Source organism: Perna viridis, chromosome 14 (genome assembly GCF_037379345.1).
Source record: "Perna viridis isolate PV_CMFRI_1.1 ecotype Kerala chromosome 14, ASM3737934v1, whole genome shotgun sequence".
Taxonomy (NCBI): domain Eukaryota; kingdom Metazoa; phylum Mollusca; class Bivalvia; order Mytilida; family Mytilidae; genus Perna; species Perna viridis.
In genome coordinates this window covers 8549133-8570205 of record NC_142458.1, presented here as the reverse complement: position 1 = coordinate 8570205, position 21073 = coordinate 8549133, and the positions used below count along the sequence as shown (strand labels likewise).

The following is a 21073-nucleotide window of genomic DNA, read 5'->3' as shown; positions in this document are numbered from 1 at the left end:
TGTTTATCACAATTATAGCAAACTAATTGTAGACATTGTCTATATTTATGGCCAGGAGATCCACAATAGTTGCATAATTGCCTCTGGTGATCATGTTTAACACGGAAACTTCGTGTTCCTAATCCAGTATCAAATTTTATTGACCATGGAAGAGAAATTAGGCCAGGCGGAAACTGTACTCTCACATATCTTGTTCCATCAGCAACCTCAGTTCCTGGATGAACATGCCTAAATACCTGGGACAGAGGCTTACAATTCTTTTCTCTCAATACGTCAAGAATAAGCTCATCACTAAGATGAGCAGGCAAATGAATGAATGAAACTATAACTGAATTATCAAACAAAAATAGGCAATCATAGTTTTTACTTTCAATATTAACACCCCTGGTTAATTTGTCAGCATTTTGTTCACTATCCATCGTAATACAGTACGAATCCTCCATATCATCAGGGACAACTGCTAACACAGTGTTTACTCCACAAACATCCTCCACTGCTTTAATTATTTTTGATGGAGTCTCAGATGTTTTCCCAATTTTAACAATCTTAACGGTACACTCTTTTTTATATTCCCTTTTTGAACTCGTGTATTTTCGGGTTCTTTCACCTTTTCTACCACTATCATACCTTTTCGCACCAATATTGCGATTTCCAGAACTTTCCGGTGCTTTGTTCTCCATAACTAAATTTGGTGATTGGTTGTATCAGTAAAACCGAATCAAACGCACCTTTCCTCCCCCCTCTTTCCTGCAGTGAAATGCAGGAAAAGGGGAAATAAACGAACAAAATAGACAAGTGGTCTTATCACTTTAAGTCAAATAAACAATGCTCTACAAAACGAAATGTATCTGAACACAGAAATAAAGCTGAACTCACCAAAACGGCACATTCAACCGGAGCGGCAATATGTAAACACCATCCTATGATATGTCCAATAACCGATCCCCTCAGAGACATTCATCACGATATGTATGTTGTGTTGGTTTAGGTACTTAATTAATATTCAATCGAGTAATCGTCAGACAGTCATCAGAACTTTGCTCAAATACTTTAATTTATTGTAGTACACGTAGTCAATGGTAATGTATAAAAAACGACATCGTCATTTGTACCATATCGAAAATAGAAAATGGAAATGGATGTCATCTCGCGTAAAACAACCTCTGTTGATGTAAAATATGTACATATACCTTTATTGACTATCGTATTGACAACGACTCCGTGGCGCAACGGTAGCGCGTCTGACTCCAGATCAGAAGGTTGCGTGTTCGAATCACGTCGGGGTCATATATTGTTTTTGACACTTGATATAGAATTTTTTTTTTTATGTTTTCCTTTAAGTTTTGATTAGGACAATGCATACTACTTAGGAAATGTTTCAAACAAAACAAAACAATTTACTGCAAAAAGATGTCACCACATTATGAGAGACCCGTTTTATACAAACATGCAAAACGCAAGACTGTAACTTATACATTCTGCATTTGAATACAATAAACGCTACTTAATACCATTGATGACATCTTTACCCGATTACGAAGACAGAAATAAATATTGATTTCAAACACACAAAAATATAGGCGTCGTCGACAGGATTCGAACCTGTGCGGGGAGACCCCAATAGATTTCTAGTCTATCGCCTTAACCACTCGGCCACGACGACTTACACTAGTCGTGGAATAATTATGCTTATATACCTGTCCGTACCCCTAACGACCCCACTACCATTGGTATACCGAAAGTGACTGATAATGTTAACATATGGTTCCAACTGTATTCCGGGCAGACATATATTGGAACTGGAGTCCGTGGTACACTCAGAGACATTCATCACGATATGTATGTTGTGTTGGTTTAGGTACTTAATTAATATTCAATCGAGTAATCGTCAGACAGTCATCAGAACTTTGCTCAAATACTTTAATTTATTGTAGTACACGTAGTCAATGGTAATGTATAAAAAACGACATCGTCATTTGTACCATATCGAAAATAGAAAATGGAAATGGATGTCATCTCGCGTAAAACAACCTCTGTTGATGTAAAATATGTACATATACCTTTATTGACTATCGTATTGACAACGACTCCGTGGCGCAACGGTAGCGCGTCTGACTCCAGATCAGAAGGTTGCGTGTTCGAATCACGTCGGGGTCATATATTGTTTTTGACACTTGATATAGAATTTTTTTTTTATGTTTTCCTTTAAGTTTTGATTAGGACAATGCATACTACTTAGGAAATGTTTCAAACAAAACAAAACAATTTACTGCAAAAAGATGTCACCACATTATGAGAGACCCGTTTTATACAAACATGCAAAACGCAAGACTGTAACTTATACATTCTGCATTTGAATACAATAAACGCTACTTAATACCATTGATGACATCTTTACCCGATTACGAAGACAGAAATAAATATTGATTTCAAACACACAAAAATATAGGCGTCGTCGACAGGATTCGAACCTGTGCGGGGAGACCCCAATAGATTTCTAGTCTATCGCCTTAACCACTCGGCCACGACGACTTACACTAGTCGTGGAATAATTATGCTTATATACCTGTCCGTACCCCTAACGACCCCACTACCATTGGTATACCGAAAGTGACTGATAATGTTAACATATGGTTCCAACTGTATTCCGGGCAGACATATATTGGAACTGGAGTCCGTGGTACACTCAGAGACATTCATCACGATATGTATGTTGTGTTGGTTTAGGTACTTAATTAATATTCAATCGAGTAATCGTCAGACAGTCATCAGAACTTTGCTCAAATACTTTAATTTATTGTAGTACACGTAGTCAATGGTAATGTATAAAAAACGACATCGTCATTTGTACCATATCGAAAATAGAAAATGGAAATGGATGTCATCTCGCGTAAAACAACCTCTGTTGATGTAAAATATGTACATATACCTTTATTGACTATCGTATTGACAACGACTCCGTGGCGCAACGGTAGCGCGTCTGACTCCAGATCAGAAGGTTGCGTGTTCGAATCACGTCGGGGTCATATATTGTTTTTGACACTTGATATAGAATTTTTTTTTTTATGTTTTCCTTTAAGTTTTGATTAGGACAATGCATACTACTTAGGAAATGTTTCAAACAAAACAAAACAATTTACTGCAAAAAGATGTCACCACATTATGAGAGACCCGTTTTATACAAACATGCAAAACGCAAGACTGTAACTTATACATTCTGCATTTGAATACAATAAACGCTACTTAATACCATTGATGACATCTTTACCCGATTACGAAGACAGAAATAAATATTGATTTCAAACACACAAAAATATAGGCGTCGTCGACAGGATTCGAACCTGTGCGGGGAGACCCCAATAGATTTCTAGTCTATCGCCTTAACCACTCGGCCACGACGACTTACACTAGTCGTGGAATAATTATGCTTATATACCTGTCCGTACCCCTAACGACCCCACTACCATTGGTATACCGAAAGTGACTGATAATGTTAACATATGGTTCCAACTGTATTCCGGGCAGACATATATTGGAACTGGAGTCCGTGGTACACTCAGAGACATTCATCACGATATGTATGTTGTGTTGGTTTAGGTACTTAATTAATATTCAATCGAGTAATCGTCAGACAGTCATCAGAACTTTGCTCAAATACTTTAATTTATTGTAGTACACGTAGTCAATGGTAATGTATAAAAAACGACATCGTCATTTGTACCATATCGAAAATAGAAAATGGAAATGGATGTCATCTCGCGTAAAACAACCTCTGTTGATGTAAAATATGTACATATACCTTTATTGACTATCGTATTGACAACGACTCCGTGGCGCAACGGTAGCGCGTCTGACTCCAGATCAGAAGGTTGCGTGTTCGAATCACGTCGGGGTCATATATTGTTTTTGACACTTGATATAGAATTTTTTTTTTTATGTTTTCCTTTAAGTTTTGATTAGGACAATGCATACTACTTAGGAAATGTTTCAAACAAAACAAAACAATTTATTGCAAAAAGATGTCACCACATTATGAGAGACCCGTTTTATACAAACATGCAAAACGCAAGACTGTAACTTATACATTCTGCATTTGAATACAATAAACGCTACTTAATACCATTGATGACATCTTTACCCGATTACGAAGACAGAAATAAATATTGATTTCAAACACACAAAAATATAGGCGTCGTCGACAGGATTCGAACCTGTGCGGGGAGACCCCAATAGATTTCTAGTCTATCGCCTTAACCACTCGGCCACGACGACTTACACTAGTCGTGGAATAATTATGCTTATATACCTGTCCGTACCCCTAACGACCCCACTACCATTGGTATACCGAAAGTGACTGATAATGTTAACATATGGTTCCAACTGTATTCCGGGCAGACATATATTGGAACTGGAGTCCGTGGTACACTCAGAGACATTCATCACGATATGTATGTTGTGTTGGTTTAGGTACTTAATTAATATTCAATCGAGTAATCGTCAGACAGTCATCAGAACTTTGCTCAAATACTTTAATTTATTGTAGTACACGTAGTCAATGGTAATGTATAAAAAACGACATCGTCATTTGTACCATATCGAAAATAGAAAATGGAAATGGATGTCATCTCGCGTAAAACAACCTCTGTTGATGTAAAATATGTACATATACCTTTATTGACTATCGTATTGACAACGACTCCGTGGCGCAACGGTAGCGCGTCTGACTCCAGATCAGAAGGTTGCGTGTTCGAATCACGTCGGGGTCATATATTGTTTTTGACACTTGATATAGAATTTTTTTTTTTATGTTTTCCTTTAAGTTTTGATTAGGACAATGCATACTACTTAGGAAATGTTTCAAACAAAACAAAACAATTTATTGCAAAAAGATGTCACCACATTATGAGAGACCCGTTTTATACAAACATGCAAAACGCAAGACTGTAACTTATACATTCTGCATTTGAATACAATAAACGCTACTTAATACCATTGATGACATCTTTACCCGATTACGAAGACAGAAATAAATATTGATTTCAAACACACAAAAATATAGGCGTCGTCGACAGGATTCGAACCTGTGCGGGGAGACCCCAATAGATTTCTAGTCTATCGCCTTAACCACTCGGCCACGACGACTTACACTAGTCGTGGAATAATTATGCTTATATACCTGTCCGTACCCCTAACGACCCCACTACCATTGGTATACCGAAAGTGACTGATAATGTTAACATATGGTTCCAACTGTATTCCGGGCAGACATATATTGGAACTGGAGTCCGTGGTACACTCAGAGACATTCATCACGATATGTATGTTGTGTTGGTTTAGGTACTTAATTCGAGGGTCACGGATATAGCGGAAGGTTTCATTGTGAACGGTCCGCTGAAACGTAATTCTGTGTAGTAATTGGACATTGTTTATGTTTTGTTTGCAATTGTTGGATGAGGAAGTTGGATGCACATCAAGCTTCAACTGGATGTTGACAGTACCAATCTGAAACCAATTCTTCAAGACAGTTTCAACCAGATTGTACCTACTGAAACGCTTCTTATAATCAACATTGGGGTTGTACAGACCAAAGGATTTGTTCTCTAGAATAGAAGGTCGGACACTATCGATGCTGATGCCAACAAAGACATGTTTGAACAAGAGCCACTGCACCCTAAACAAAACATCACTGATCAGAGCTTCTTGACCACACTTATACTGACCAAAGTGATTTTCGCAGAAGCCAATTTGGGTCTTGCCATTAGACAACAGCGCATGACTACGAGAAGGGATAGGCTGAGGACCAAATACACCCCGTCTGAGATGGAAACCTCCTTTAAATAAGTAGCAGCCAATTGGTCGATAGAGCTCTGTCTTAAAGGCTCAAAACCTGACCTCTGTCTAGAATTATTCTTGATAATATTATTACCAAAGAGGAAAGTGTCACTATCCTGAACCTTATAAGAGACAACAGACAAAGTGTTTCCACTTTTGTCCAGCAGCTACATAGCTACATGTAACTTCATACAATAATTTGCTGATGAAGCAGCTTCACAAGCCTCTTTAACAGGAGAAAAAATGTTAGATCTTCCCTCTAATAGGCCTTGATCCTCATTGGTTGATAGCTTTGGCGGAAGTGCACGTGGTTTAATATCATACTTTCAACATCCAGGAGTCTGGAATGAGTGTTAATGGGATTTATATACTAGTGGTTAATACGTGTGTCCTGGTTTAGTTCGGTAGTTGGTCGGGAATTTGATGATTCCCTCCCTTTTATCCCTCCAATTTTATCTTTGTTGTACCAAAATGTCCCTGTTAAATTGTACTTTCGACTGGTTTGGTAATTGCAGTTTGCCATTGTTCATATTGGAAATTATATCGTTATGAGACTTCTACGAAATGCTTATTTAATAACCTGGTTGCGGTACATGTTGGTACAACTGTTGTTGACGATATCTTTTGCATTCAGTTCTGTAGAGCTTTGCTGCCCATACCATAATACTAACTGACTGCAAAAGCTATTGATCACGGAGGAAAGGTTACGGTGGCAACACACTAAATGGGGAGGAGGATCAATGTTAGGCCAATTTAGTTAGGGCTGCATTAGCTGTCATTTTCATAAATCTTTGTTTCTGTTGAAATAGACCTTAACTTACTATTTCTATTATATTGTACTTTTCATGCATTTGATATTCACAAGTAAACTGCATTAAAACATGAAATATGTGTCTATATATTCATCGTCTTGCAAAACAAAAATAGACCCAGATAAATTCGTATGCATGTGACTTCTGGTGACCTTAATTCGCACATGTGCTGTAAAGTGGTTATTCAACGGCAACGGACTCAAGCCGTTATAGACAAAAGTACGAATATAACGCAAGGTGCCTTTTGAAATTTACGTATTGTGATATAATGTGGCTGAAATATGGTCATTACTATTTGAAAACTAATCAAGAACTAGATGAAATGAAAAGGAAACAAGACACGTGGTTACCTGTGTATCTGTTATTGTTATTTTTTTTACCAAGGTTAAAGTATTTTCAACCCAGGTGAATGTCCTGTTGGCAGTCTTCGGAAGTAATGGTGAACAATAATTAGATCAGAGCTATCGATCTCTGATTAAAAAAAAAGTTGTTTTCACAATATTCCGTATGTATTATCGACATTTACTGCTTCAATTGCATTAATTAATATTCTAGTACTACAAACTTATTTAATTTAATCAACAAATCCAGTAGAATCAAAACTGAACAAATTTGACAGCTAATTGAGCTTTAACTTAAATAAAATGAAATAAAACCGATTAGAATTCACCACCTATATAGTACTTAAGAAGATCATTGTTGTTTGACAATGAAAATGACGGCTGGTTGTTTTTCGCTACCAGTACTCGTTCGCCATTGCACTGTTCCCTCTTTCTCGTGGTTTTTATGTATTGATTCCACGCCATGGTCCCAGTTGGTCGTTAGAGTTTTACTCTATACAGCTTTCTAATAGTCGGCGCTCTCAACATGTTCGGAAAGTTATCTGGCAACCGACGTTAAATGATTTTCACCCATTTGCAGTTTTGCAGTGTCTGCAGTTCATGGCCGTGGATTCTTAATTAAAAAATATTTCAAATATTTTGAAATAAGATTTTTTACCATTCTGGTTCGAGTTTTATTGTCTGGAGTCGATCTGCTTTTCTACTTTTATTTTTATCTTTAACATTGTCATTTGTCTTTGACCCAGGGTCATGTGACAGAAAACTGATTTATTCAACGGGTCATAGTTTTCCTTTCCTCGTTTGTCTACCCTGGACTCGACTTTTTATGAGCAACTCGGCGGGTGTTTCTAGAAAAGCAGAGGACGCTTACCCTACCGGTGCACCTGGTCCATGCTCCCAGTTTTTAGTGGAGTCCGAGTTGCTCATTTACTTTTGTTACTTTGTATGTATGATTTTTGTTGCTTTATGTTCTTTGTTGTGTATGTCTGTTTTCCATATATGGCCTTTGTCCCTGGATTACATTCTTCATAAATATGGGAATTGCTCAATTTTATAATATATGTGTGACTTTATGGATGACAATTTTACCTTTTATTTGTAGTTACATTTGGAAGCTTTCATGAGTTTAGAAATTCAAAACATTTTGTTATTTTATAGTACCAATTTCATTTGAGTACTTCTCCGTCTAAGAATCGGACAAGATGTATATGTACACGAAAAAAAAACGCAGAGATTTTATTGCATTAACTAATCAATTGTACCTTATAACCACCATAATTAACCATCAAAGTTTTTCTTAGTTTGTCTTTTTAATATATTGATAGGTCAAATTTAGTTGAAATGCACTACGGAAAAATGGAGGGAAAATTTTCCCGCAGTCGTTCCCTTTAGAAACAGGCAAAAATATCTACGTCATAGATGCTTCTGGGTAAACTTAAATAGATTAATGGTTGTTCTTTAGATATACCGAATATATTTTAGGTAAAAATGACTAATTTGGGGAAAATGATGTGGCACCCATTGCCTGATTCTTACACAGAATGGTACTTTAATCCCATATGCAGTGACAAATCTCTTTTTATCTAACTGACACAAATCCGGTGAAAACGTGAAAAATTCTGAAAAAAGCGATGAATTTTACAACAAATTAAAAATGAAACCAGATAACATATTTTTACAAGAAATAGAATAAACATGGCGAAAATACTCACAAAAAAATTAAATTTCCAGTTGGCAATAAGTAAATGTCACTTCAAAGATCATTTAAAAGAACTCGAACTCGTACCGCTGTGACATCTATGGCAACACCACTTGCACAAAGTCCAGCGCCCGAGACCACTCGGCCAGCTATGCTGTATAAAAGGATGTCATTCCTCCTCGTAGGAATAATTTAGGGTTGTAATTTAGTACACGATGTATGGTAGTACGGGACAGTTCATCTAGGTGTTATTATGTAGGATAGAGGATCATATTAAAGATGCATGTCTCAACAGTGTTTTGTGACAAATCAATATTAAACAATGTCTTTATCTTCCCTGTATCAATTTGATCCGATGGAGCAGTGTATCTCCATAGAGTCGGTACATTCTCAGACTGTCAAAAATTAGCAAATGATAGTCTGGAAGGCGCTTTTAAAAATATCTGAATCCACCCCGGTCTTTATTGCAGTTACACTCTTGTGTCGGATATTCAACGACAACTTTTCTTACATCATGTAGCCTACCTTTACATGTACATTGCAATCTCTATGTACTGTTACGTTTCTGTCCATGATTGTCATGAGCATGAGAAGTTGCACTGTCGACACATCATGTTCAGGCAGTTGAAATGTTGCATGCTGTGTGGTAAGAAAACCATGGACCATTTGTTCATCAAAATAACTTCTACATATTGTGAATTAATGAATCATTTTCTTCCATCAACTGCATAGACAATGTTTCGCTGTTAAAATCATGCTTTGTTGAAGTTTGACGATTTCGGAAATAAACAATCCAAGATGGAATTTTAGATAAGTAAATATATTTTAATAAAAAGGAGGAATAACGAAATTTGGGAAAACATAAAATAAAATAAACATATCAGCATACCAACTAAAAATAAGGCACGTTCATGAGTCAACATAAAATCAATCCAAAATTATTATTTTGTAATATTTCAGTAAAATCCGTGTGGGAAATTTTTTTGTACCTAATTTGCGTAAAGCATATGCCGCACATAATGCGACTCCTTTGTTGCAATTAGAAAATGACTTCGTAAACGGCACAAGCTGCTATTTGTCATAGTTTTTGAATGTTTCTTTACAGTTTGTAAGTTTAGTGAAATTTTAATAAAAACAACTTTTAAAAAAATACCATACTTTAAAATAAGGTACGTATGTTTTAGAAGCTTATTTTGGAATCAAAACGCGACAAATTTAGAATGGTAGCCAAAATTGTTATCTAAATTTATGCCAAAAAAAAAAAAAAATCCGCGAGGTAACAAGTTTTGTACCTAAATTGTGCACGATCCGTTACCGAAATAAAAAGTCACAGAATTAAGTACTTTTTTGTTTCTTACTGTAACATACTGATTAAAATAAAACAGTGTCTTTTAATTCTACAATTGTGTCTTGTGAATTTAATTTCATTCGGTCATTTATAGTGTAACCTTTTATAAATAACATTGTCATTTCTTACGTCATTTTTCTGATCGTTACAGGAGACGAAATAGTCCTGACATCATAGAAGGTCACCCATTAGGGCAGATCACATTTTGGGCCTAGAATGCTCTTCCAGTTATCCATCCTGTGATTCGTCATTTCTTGGTCCTTTTATGAATAAGGGTGACATTTTGAGTAATTTATGGAGCTGCCTACTCGTAGGAGCATCCAAGCTGTTACGATTCATCTAACCCGACATAATGATTAATACATTGTTTTAAAATTCCGATTTCCGTGCATAATTGACGAAAAAAGTTTCTAACGACTTGACGATTTGACAATTTTCTATTGACTAATTTATATGAAGTTTGTACGATATGCTTTGAGTTTTAAGTAACGAAAATGGAGAAGGAATTGTACGTCATGAATAGAAACCCTTTCATCAATGACGAAAATGATTGGCACAAGAAATATCACAATATAATGTAATACATATAAAGGGAAATGTCGAGAAATTGTTGACGAAGGTGAAAACAACATTTTGATTTTTTAATAAACGCTCCTATCATATCTAGGATAATAATATTTGTAATTCGAAGAAGATTTTCTTGAAAAAATTTCAATATTTTTCCAGGCTAGAAATTACTCCAGTAACGACACATCGAAGCAGGAAATAATACTGAAACTAAACTCGATCATGATCTGAAGGTGACGGTCAAAGGACATAGACATAGAGTACATCTTTTTTTTTAAAGTCATAATCTCTCAAAATTTAAGGAGGTAGACCTAAGGTTAGGGACAAAACTCTTACAAATCATTGGAGCGTTTGTATTCAGCATTTGATATCAATCTGATGTAACCATCGAAGTAACTTGGATTGATTCCATTCTGTTTCAAATGAAAGCCTGATAGGCTTTAGTGAAATTGAATGTGATACAAACATATCACCGAGAAACTATGTCACTTACCCTAGGTCTACTTCCTTAAATTGATACCTTTACTTATATACGCATGCGATCGTATTTAAGGACTAATTGTGTCTTGAATGACCAGGATACGATTAGTACCAAGTCAGAATCATTGCACTTGTTTCCAACTTCAATATTATTGTTTTCGCCTTGATATTGCAATTTGTTATACGGACTTAATAGTTTAACTTTCCCGTTTGACTATTGTCTCAAGTTTATCAGTTCGGTTCAGTTGTTGAATATTATTGAATAAGATAAGTCAATCTTTCAATTGTTTGCTGTTTATAAATAAAGAAACAAGCAAAAACAACAAAACTATAAAACACGACACATTTTTGTTTGAAAAAACACCATGTATAACTGACCGAAAACTGCATTTATGTGACTTAAAATACTCCTTTGTACTTTACTCTGAGTACATTCCCGAGTGTGCATGCATGTTGAATGGTTCATATGATTACCGTGTAGTATTAAATATAGGTTGCCAGGTTCATATAATTATCGTGTACATGTTGCCAGTCTCATATAATTAATATACACATATCTTGCCAAGTTCATATGTTTAATATACTGGTATGTTGCCAGGTTCATATGATATTAAATACATGATTATCGTATGCCAATTAATATATGTTGCCAACTTCATGTATTTAAAATGCCGGTATGATGTCAGGTTCATATGGTTATCGTATATATGTTGCAAGGTTCATTTGATATTAAATATATGATTATCGTATGCTTATTTTATGATTCACATGTGTACTAGTATTGGTTTATTGAAACTTACATGTAAATAATAATCATGGTTTTTTGAAATATGTGATTACCAAATGATAATCGTGCAATAGCCATTTTCAACCCGAAAAAGATGTTAATCATATCACGTTTTATAACATGATAAAGATTACATATGAAATTTCATAGTTATCGACTAAATAACAAATAATATGAAGGTAAGTAATATCTGATTTGGAATGGCGTATGGTTGCACAACTTCATTCTACGCAACTGAAATAAACTTTCAGGTGCAATTAAGATATAAAAATCAAGAGTCGATGAAAGTCTTACCCTGGAAGGATTCCTACGAAGGAACTGTCGAATATAACAAAATAGATGATTTGTAAATAATTTCTAATCGTAAATTATAAGAGAGTAATCCAGGGAACCATGATTCTGTTGAAATTATAAATAATGTTATCCAGGGATAATTCAAGACTGGACATGGAAAACAAATACACCAAAGAACATAAAGTAACTGAAATGATACATACAAAGTTACAAAAAAAGAGGAACTAAGACTTCACTAAAAACTGGAAGCATGGACTATGTGCATCGGTAGGGTAGGCGTCCTCTGCCTTTCTATAAACACCCGCCGAGTTGGTCATTAAAAGCCAAGTCCAGGGAAGACGAAACAGAAAAGGAAGACTATGACACGTTGAAGTTGCGTCTAATATTATGAAAAAATGCATGGAGGACAACATTTGTTCATTTTCCACTTACGTGAATTTGCTATAACAAATCTTTTAGCAAAATCCAATGAGTTGTACAGTTATTTTTTTTACATTAGTGAAAAATAAGTGCGGAAGATTGTAGAGATAAATCCTGAATTATGAACTTTTTGTTTCTTGTTCTTTTCAAACTGAAATTATTACTTGGAAGTCAATTATCTTGGTATATTTGGTTACATGACATAAGGAACGACCAATAATTTGCTAATAACCTAAGCATAGAAGGGTCTGAAAAATTCCCATTGATGTTAGAACTGTCAAAGCAAAATTATGGTTGTTCCCTCCGCGTGACTCGAATTCGTACCGCTGAGACATTTATGGCAACACCGCCTGCACAAGTCCAGCGCCCTACACCACTCGGCCGGCTAGGTTGTATAGCCTTTATAGATAGATAGATAGATAGATAGATAGATAGATATCCCCCTTTATATATCACTTTCGTTAAGGGTTTGGTTGAAACAAGTGGCTGATGCATAGCCAGTTGGAACGAAAGGACATGGAACCAACAAAAGTCTTTTCGTGACGTCTCTTCAGTTGAAACAGGAATACAGTGTGCCATATTATGTATGGAGATTGATGTAATATGTGGTTATTTTTACAACGTTAATGGGAGGTGCATTTGCAGTTTCACATTACAAAAGGCCATTGCAAATTCTACTGACCTCTCCTGTTTTATGTACCACTTACTAGGTATTAAATACAAAAACAAAATATAAATATTGTATATTTCGGTTAGTTATACACGTGTTTCAATGAGTAGCCTCTCTTCAGCAGCATTAGATTGATTGATTGATTGATTGATTGATTGTTGGGATTTAACGCCCGAGCAGCAATATTTCAGCTATATTCCGGCGAGCAGCAGCATTAGAACAGAATACCTAATAATTCAAAACCAAACTACTCAAAGCCAGTTATATTCAACATAACTAGTCTTAGTTATCATTTGGATGTGGGGCTTTTGAGATTGATATTAATTGTACATGTAATTAGCATTTTGCAAGAGTTATCGTTCTTGATTTCGTTTGATTTAATGCACATCGGCCAATTTATCCGATTATTTTATACAGATATACGCCGATACCTAACGTTGCAACCGAAATGATAAACATTAAGTACAAGGGAGACCACGAACGCCCTATCTTTCAAAATCACATTCAATTTCCTAATGTAATTTGTTATTAAAAAATAATGAATCAAAGTAGGACACGAGATATGGCATACTTACGATTTATATAATAAGTACTTGAAATGTTTTTGCCACAAATCAAAGACACATTGTTCATTTAGGAATACTTCTGTGAAATTCAAAATACTTAATCATTTCAAAGCAACTCACAACTGCTACGTGTAGCGCCTCTCCGTATTATCATTTGAATGTTAATTTTTTTTCTATGACATTGCTTTGATACTTAATTTATGATTAAAAAATAAAACCTTTCCAGATCGGGATTAACTAGATTTTGATACTTAATACACGTATCTGGAACCTTTCGAGATATTTTACCTGCCATTTCACCTTTCATGTATAGTGTAAAAAATTAATCAAAGGGTTATAAATACAAAGTTGACCAGTTAAATATAGTTATATTAACTGTGAATAAATTAAATAAAATTACAGGTATACACAATGAATGCCATAGTAATCAAGGGAACCAAGGTTCTATCAAACGAATGAAATCCAGAATATGAAATGAATATTCTAATGATGAGAATGGTAGATTGGTTAGAATAGATACATTATCAAAGTATTACAGTCTTCGAGACCATCTAATTGCGTATACAAGTAATATCCGTTATTATCAGATAGCAGACATCAATAAATGTTTCCTCTCTGAACACGTATACGCGGATGCTTTGCCAATTTTTTTCTTCTAGTTAATGTTTTACGTTTTTAAATCTGAGTACTTTCAGCTATGAATTTAAAAAGGTTTATTGAACAAAGATTATGGTCGAACTTTTCCTCGTCATTACTAATTGATCTTTTTTAACGATTTGACAAAATAAACATTCATTTGAAAAAGATTTAAAGAGTAAAGCTAAAACCGATGAGTGAAAGTAAAATTAACTTGAGACAAAGAAATATTCGAGAGAATTGATAAAACTTTTCATTCTTTTGTCACAGGATAGGAATCTATTTACAGTCACATCATGTAACTTGTATGTAACTGTAAATAAGTTCAAATATATTGTACTTAGGTAAATTATTAGAAATACCTGATCAATCGCACACAAAATTGAAACCATTAGATGTCAAAAGTAAATTTCGTGAAAAATGACTGTTATATTTTTTCGGTCTATGGAGAAATAACCTCAGTCACGTGGTGCAAACTAAATTACCCGCGTAGCAGGCTATTTTCAAGTGTGCACCACTTCAATTGAAATTATTTCAAATAGACCGAAAAATATAACAGTCACTCCTTATATTCACAATTCAAGTAGTAAACCATTCAAAAATGTTAATGACCTTAGAGTCACATAACAAAATTTGGTCTATGGGTTGATGGACAAAATCAGAGAGCATCTCACTTATGAAATAAAATCATAGATGACATAACCCAATAACGTGCCCTTTTTTCAGGAAGTAGGTCACAAAAACTTTAACCTTTTATGAGACATAATAACCTTATGTATGTTCTCATAACTATCTACCAGGTTCTCCTTGAAATACTATGAGGTATTAAATATAGCATCGCGCGAATCCTTACACTTGAGTTAAATTGCTTCGTTGACATAGATTAATACTGTAAAAGTATTATTATTTGTCGGGTACCAATTTTCGTGGTTTTGGTAAACCATGAAATGTGGTTCTCAATGGAAAGGAGATTTCCTATTATTTTGTATAATTGAGAGTAAAATCCTCGAATTCTGATAATTTTTCCTTTGACCTCGAAAATTGGTACTCACGAATAAAAGTACTTTCGCAGTGCTCTTTGAAATATTTTTTTTAAAGTTAAGCACATACGTAGTCAGAAAAGCCAATAGTGTGGTATAATGTTTACATTCCCTCTTAATTCACCCAAATTGTTTAGTATCTCTTTTGAATATAGTGAGTTGGATATACATTTTCGGCAGTGTAATTTGCCAGATTTTGATAATTGTAGTGGTTTGATAGTTATGCATTTGTTTCTACGTTTTAGCCAGAAACGACGCTGTGTACATAGAAGGAACAAAACGGAATGGAAAGAGTAATCAAGGAAACCAAGGTTATAACCAAGGAAAGTTCGTATTTGCAGATAATTCAGAAGTTCCCTCAAGTGCTTTAGTATGGTTTTATGGTGAACCAAATGCGAATGAAGGATGTTGTCTGTATTTAAAACAAATTTTGTACATGGTGACACAACAAGTTCTATCTTCGTCTTTGGTTTCAACTTTGGTTTTGTATGTGAAAAGAGTCATCTGAGGACAACATTTCATGTGATGTGTATAAATAAATAACAAAACTGTTTGAGGTTTTCGTGATGTTCTTCTTAATTGGCTATATATCTAAAGACAAATGCTTTCCTTAATCAAGAAACATGTTTCGAAATTGTTATTTCCGATATGGTGTACACGTGTTTCAAGGTGAGCATATTTATAGTCTTATTGTCTTAAGGTTGATTTCAACTGTATAAAACAATTAAAATTTTAGATTCCAAAATTTCGTCGGGTCACATGTAATGTTTTTGGGGTATCCCTATAAAGGGCTAATTTCTACATTGCACACAATTGCAATATACAATGAGGCCATTATTCGTAACTCTAAGACACGAAATAGTTCTGACGCAGTCTTTTTTACGATATTTTCAAGAAACTGCGGGCTTCAACGGAAGAAGAAAGGGCATTTCCAAACAAAAATATTTAGATGATATAGTAATGTATAAATATAGTGATGATTAAAGCATGCAAATAAATATTTATACTGTAACTTTTATTTAAAATTTAAATAAAGGAAAAGCTTATTTTAGGCTGTTTACCATGAGAAGACAAAAAAATGAGTCATTTCATATATATGATAAATGTAATTGAAAAATGACATTTGAAATGTTGCAGAATTTATAAATATAAAATGCAGTGTGATTCTGTAAATATTCGATAAATAAAAATTGGATAGGGATTCTATGGGTATTGGAATTTTTCGATGGGGATGGAATGATGATGGTGTTAACATTGAATGCGGGACTGGGATTCTATAATATATTTTGTCTGCCCATTAATCATATCGGTACAATGAATTAATTGATATAGATATTTTAACAAGAACGTACATTAAGAATAACAAGTTTGCAAGCAAAAAACAAAAGCCGCCAAAACCGGCAAATGTTGGGATTTAGTCAAATTCTGAAGCCACCTTTGAATTTAGAATGGAATTTTCAATCTGGAACTCATCTTTTATAGAAATCAAACAATATTGAAATTTTGCTGATTTTGTCGGCCATTTTTTAAACAAAAGGCCACAAAAGTAATAATATAAAACTTTCGTGACTCCCTCATCACTTTGATTTTAAATATTATATCGCTTATCGTTTTTATGAAACCGCGACAATTGAAACCCGCGAAAATGTTAACCTGAGGGAATCTGCGAAAATAAGCAAACGCAAAAAAAAAAAAAAAAAAAAAAATCGGAGACGTCTAACCTAAGTACGTGGTCTAATATGTAGACAGGAAACAAAAACGATGTACATAAATAATGTAGCAGGCCGAACAACGTTCAATCACAAAGATACTGAAGATAATGGAAAAGGGGAAAGATTTGGTGTAACGCAACAAATACACGATCATGTAATCTCAATAAAAATACTAAATACTTACAAAGATCACCAAAGGTCTTCAATAAGTGTAGACACATCTTAAAGTAAGCACCTTAAAAATAAGCGAAAAGTCAAATAACGACACAAAGACACATTAACGACTAACATTGATATTAAGGGGGTATTCATTTATTAGAATTCAATTCTAACTAAATATCATGCTGCAAGCGCAGCAGACAACTTTGAAATAGTGGACAAAAAGGAAAACAAGGTACATTTAACACACAATAGAATTGACTATTCAATCTTAGAGTGCTAAATTACTCGATAACTGTATTTCGTCAATTCATGAGAAAATTAAATTACTCAACATCATGAACTTATTTCTACGACATCTGAACTTACTGAGATGCATCTTCTTCTAATGCAAAATGTGTTACCACCATTTTATTGAGATAAATTGTCTAACTTACTCTCTCGTAAAAAAGCACCTTAAGAACGGCATTATGTCTTCTTTTCATACTGCAGAAAAGCCAGATAAACTGAAATAAACCTGGACATTACACTTAACTTTTAATTGTTACGGAAAAGAGAAATTGCATGTGAAATTTTAAAGTTGGAAGAAAATGAGAAAATCAGCCGCAAATCAAAAATATAGGAGTAATTTATCTGAAAGTCAATCCTTGTTATTGTACAACTTTCCAAAATGAATCTGTCACGGTAAAAAAATTTTCCTCATCCATATATTTCCAATGGTTGAATTGTAATTTTGCAAACGACTGTGGAAATATTTTGTCTTATCTAAATAATTTTCCGGAAAATATCAACTGAACCCTCAAACTTGAATCACATTCTAATAAATTGAATTACATGAAATGTTTAGATATTAAGGAAAATATTTTTTTTTTAAAAGAAAGACAGAACGGCATAGACATCATTATCAAACTCCAAGATAAACATATCCAAACTATTTTGGTGTAAATAGGAAACCAATATGATGGGACAACTTATTAAATTAAAAATTCATAAAATGCATTGTTTATTCAGTATATACATGTAGTAGTATTGTTTAAGTAATATCGAATATAAAAAAAATAAAAAACATATCAATTGAACGTTGCAATTAGACAGATAAAAAAAGGTAAGGAGAAAACTTGTGTCCAAGTCACAAAATAAAATAAAACGAAAGAAAGTGAAGTCTGTGGATGGGTAACCAAATGGCGAACATATAAATGATATAACACTAACATATGAATATCTTGCAAAGGTGTATATTAAAGCTGATGCTAAAGAGTGTTCCCCTAATTTGACAAGGATATCATTTGTCTGTGTGTGTGTTTTTTTTTTTAGGTTATCTGTTGTTGCTTTTTTTTGTTGATCTAATTGTTTTCCCTAGATTATTATCCTCCTTTATTGCTGTTCGAACCCTGGTTCCCATTATCTTTCCCTTCTGATAGTAAAGCGATATATTTTGCAGTAGTATTTTATGTTTTGTTTTGTTTTTCTTTGCTTTGTTTTTTTTCTTTTGCCCGATCAGGCGTAATGGGATACACGTAATAATGCACGTTTCGATCATCACATTTTTTTTTCATATTTCTTACTTACTGCGAAATATTGATACAAAGTGTTGAATATGCGTCTTATAATTCCAAAAAAATGAAAAGCGTGTCTTTTACAAAGTATGAAAAACTGGAATATTTTACTAACTTTATTATCTCCCTTTAATTGCACATGCTGGAATATGTAGTGTTTTCTAGTTTAACATCATTGAAATCTTTGAATGCTGGAAGAAAACATTGTATACGCTCCCAAAATGGTGAAAGCATAAGGACAATAAAAACTGTATACGTATATCATGACACATTTTACCAACTTGATAGTTAATAATGACAGGGCTGACAAAAATTATGTAAGGACTTTTAAAATATGAGTTTCTTCGGGAGCGTTTAAGGTTTCGCCTTCTTCTATAAAACTGAAAAGCGTGTCTTTTACAAAGTATGAAAAACTGGAATATTTTACTAACTTTATTATCTCCCTTTAATTGCACATGCTGGAATATGTAGTGTTTTCTAGTTTAACATCATTGAAATCTTTGAATGCTGGAAGAAAACATTGTATACGCTCCCAAAATGGTGAAAGCATAAGGACAATAAAAACTGTATACGTATATCATGACACATTTTACCAACTTGATAGTTAATAATGACAGGGCTGACAAAAATTATGTAAGGACTTTTAAAATATGAGTTTCTTCGGGAGCGTTTAAGGTTTCGCCTTCTTCTATAAAACTGAACAGACTCTACTTTTGGTAGTATTATAGAGTAAGGTTAGTTCTGAACATCTGGTCTCATTTTGTTGAAATAAAGCTGTTTTGAAGGAGTCAAAACCAACATTTGTGTTTTGTTATCTTAAAAAAGAATACATTGTTGTAATCATGGATGTTTGGAGGTTCGAGTAAGTGCATTAAAAGTGAATATTGTCAGTAACCATAGTAACATACTGGAAAACAATATTAATGAATTTTAATTTAAATCAAGTGTGTCTTTCCAAAACAGGTGATGCTGAGGAGAGACCTTATACAACAGGTGATTGAAACATTCCGGAAACCTTTCTTCATTTAAATTACACTTGTTTACTGTCTTAATAATAAACATGTCTATGTATAAAAGATTTACAACATTAAATTAGTATATCCACCAAGTTTCAACAAATTAGACCTGATCACATTCGTGTTCGAAACAATACGCGAAAATGTCAAAATATCTCCTGTTTGTTTAGCACCTGCGTAGAACAGTTACTAAATGTAATTCTACTAATTCTTAAATCGTTGGTAGGAAGGAACACAACCCAAAACGTCAGTTGTTGAATATTATTGTTTTTTTTTGGGGGGGGGGGGTATTACAAATCAACCTGCAGCTTAATGAAAATCAACACGGACACCATATAGATCTGTTGAACTGACCGAAAACTGCATTTTATATGACTCAAAATACTCCTTTGTACTTTAATCAGCTGCTATTTTTTATATACATTACCTAGTTTACCTTCATGTTGACAGGTTCATATGATTACCATATAATAATAAATATATTTGCCAGGTTCATATGATTCGTATACAAAATAAATAAATGTTCCCAGGTTCATATGATTCGTATACAAAATAAATAAATGTTCCCAGGTTCATATGATTCGTATACAAAATAAATATATGTTCCCAGGTTCATAAGATTATAGTATATTTGTTGCAAGGTTCATATGATATTAGATATATATCGTATGCTTATTATATGAATCACATATATATATATTGGATTACTTAAACTTACATGTACATATGATAACCATGGTTTGAGGAAATGGTTTTAACCTGAAACAATTATTAATCATATCACGTTTGATTGACATGATAAAGAAATATTACATATCATATGATTTCATATTTTGAACCATAAGCTTTGGAATTTTACAGTTACCAACTAAATAACAAACAATATTAAGATAAGTAGTATATGAATACACAACTTAAGTAGGACTCCAGCTAAGGATCATGCAAAATGTGATTTATGGGTAAAAAGCCTACATATTTTTATTTTTGATATTTTGTTTGAATGTCAGAGTAAACAGAAATTAACATGTGGTTTTTCATATAACCCGTGCTCTTAGCAGATAAAAATTATATAGAATGCACTGTAGATTTCAAAATGAAGGGATATAACTCTGTAAATGGCACTCAAAAACAATAGAAT

At 33.8% G+C, this 21073-nt stretch overlaps 10 non-coding genes across 10 annotated transcripts; 5 read left to right on the top strand and 5 right to left on the bottom strand.

Moving 5' to 3' along the window:
* Positions 1-1215: 1215 nt before the first annotated feature.
* Trnaw-cca (transfer RNA tryptophan (anticodon CCA)) lies at positions 1216-1287 on the top strand. Its single transcript has one exon. It is a non-coding gene; the product is annotated as a tRNA-Trp (tRNA).
* Positions 1288-1581: 294 nt separating this feature from the next.
* On the bottom strand, positions 1582-1663 carry Trnas-aga (transfer RNA serine (anticodon AGA)). The gene has a single exon. It is a non-coding gene; the product is annotated as a tRNA-Ser (tRNA).
* Positions 1664-2085: 422 nt separating this feature from the next.
* On the top strand, positions 2086-2157 carry Trnaw-cca (transfer RNA tryptophan (anticodon CCA)). Its single transcript has one exon. It is a non-coding gene; the product is annotated as a tRNA-Trp (tRNA).
* A 293-nt stretch (positions 2158-2450) lies between these two features.
* On the bottom strand, positions 2451-2532 carry Trnas-aga (transfer RNA serine (anticodon AGA)). Its single transcript has one exon. It is a non-coding gene; the product is annotated as a tRNA-Ser (tRNA).
* Positions 2533-2954: 422 nt separating this feature from the next.
* Trnaw-cca (transfer RNA tryptophan (anticodon CCA)) lies at positions 2955-3026 on the top strand. Its single transcript has one exon. It is a non-coding gene; the product is annotated as a tRNA-Trp (tRNA).
* Positions 3027-3320: 294 nt separating this feature from the next.
* On the bottom strand, positions 3321-3402 carry Trnas-aga (transfer RNA serine (anticodon AGA)). The gene has a single exon. It is a non-coding gene; the product is annotated as a tRNA-Ser (tRNA).
* A 422-nt stretch (positions 3403-3824) lies between these two features.
* Trnaw-cca (transfer RNA tryptophan (anticodon CCA)) lies at positions 3825-3896 on the top strand. The gene has a single exon. It is a non-coding gene; the product is annotated as a tRNA-Trp (tRNA).
* Positions 3897-4190: 294 nt separating this feature from the next.
* On the bottom strand, positions 4191-4272 carry Trnas-aga (transfer RNA serine (anticodon AGA)). Its single transcript has one exon. It is a non-coding gene; the product is annotated as a tRNA-Ser (tRNA).
* Positions 4273-4694: 422 nt separating this feature from the next.
* Positions 4695-4766, top strand: Trnaw-cca (transfer RNA tryptophan (anticodon CCA)). Its single transcript has one exon. It is a non-coding gene; the product is annotated as a tRNA-Trp (tRNA).
* A 294-nt stretch (positions 4767-5060) lies between these two features.
* On the bottom strand, positions 5061-5142 carry Trnas-aga (transfer RNA serine (anticodon AGA)). The gene has a single exon. It is a non-coding gene; the product is annotated as a tRNA-Ser (tRNA).
* Positions 5143-21073: the final 15931 nt, after the last annotated feature.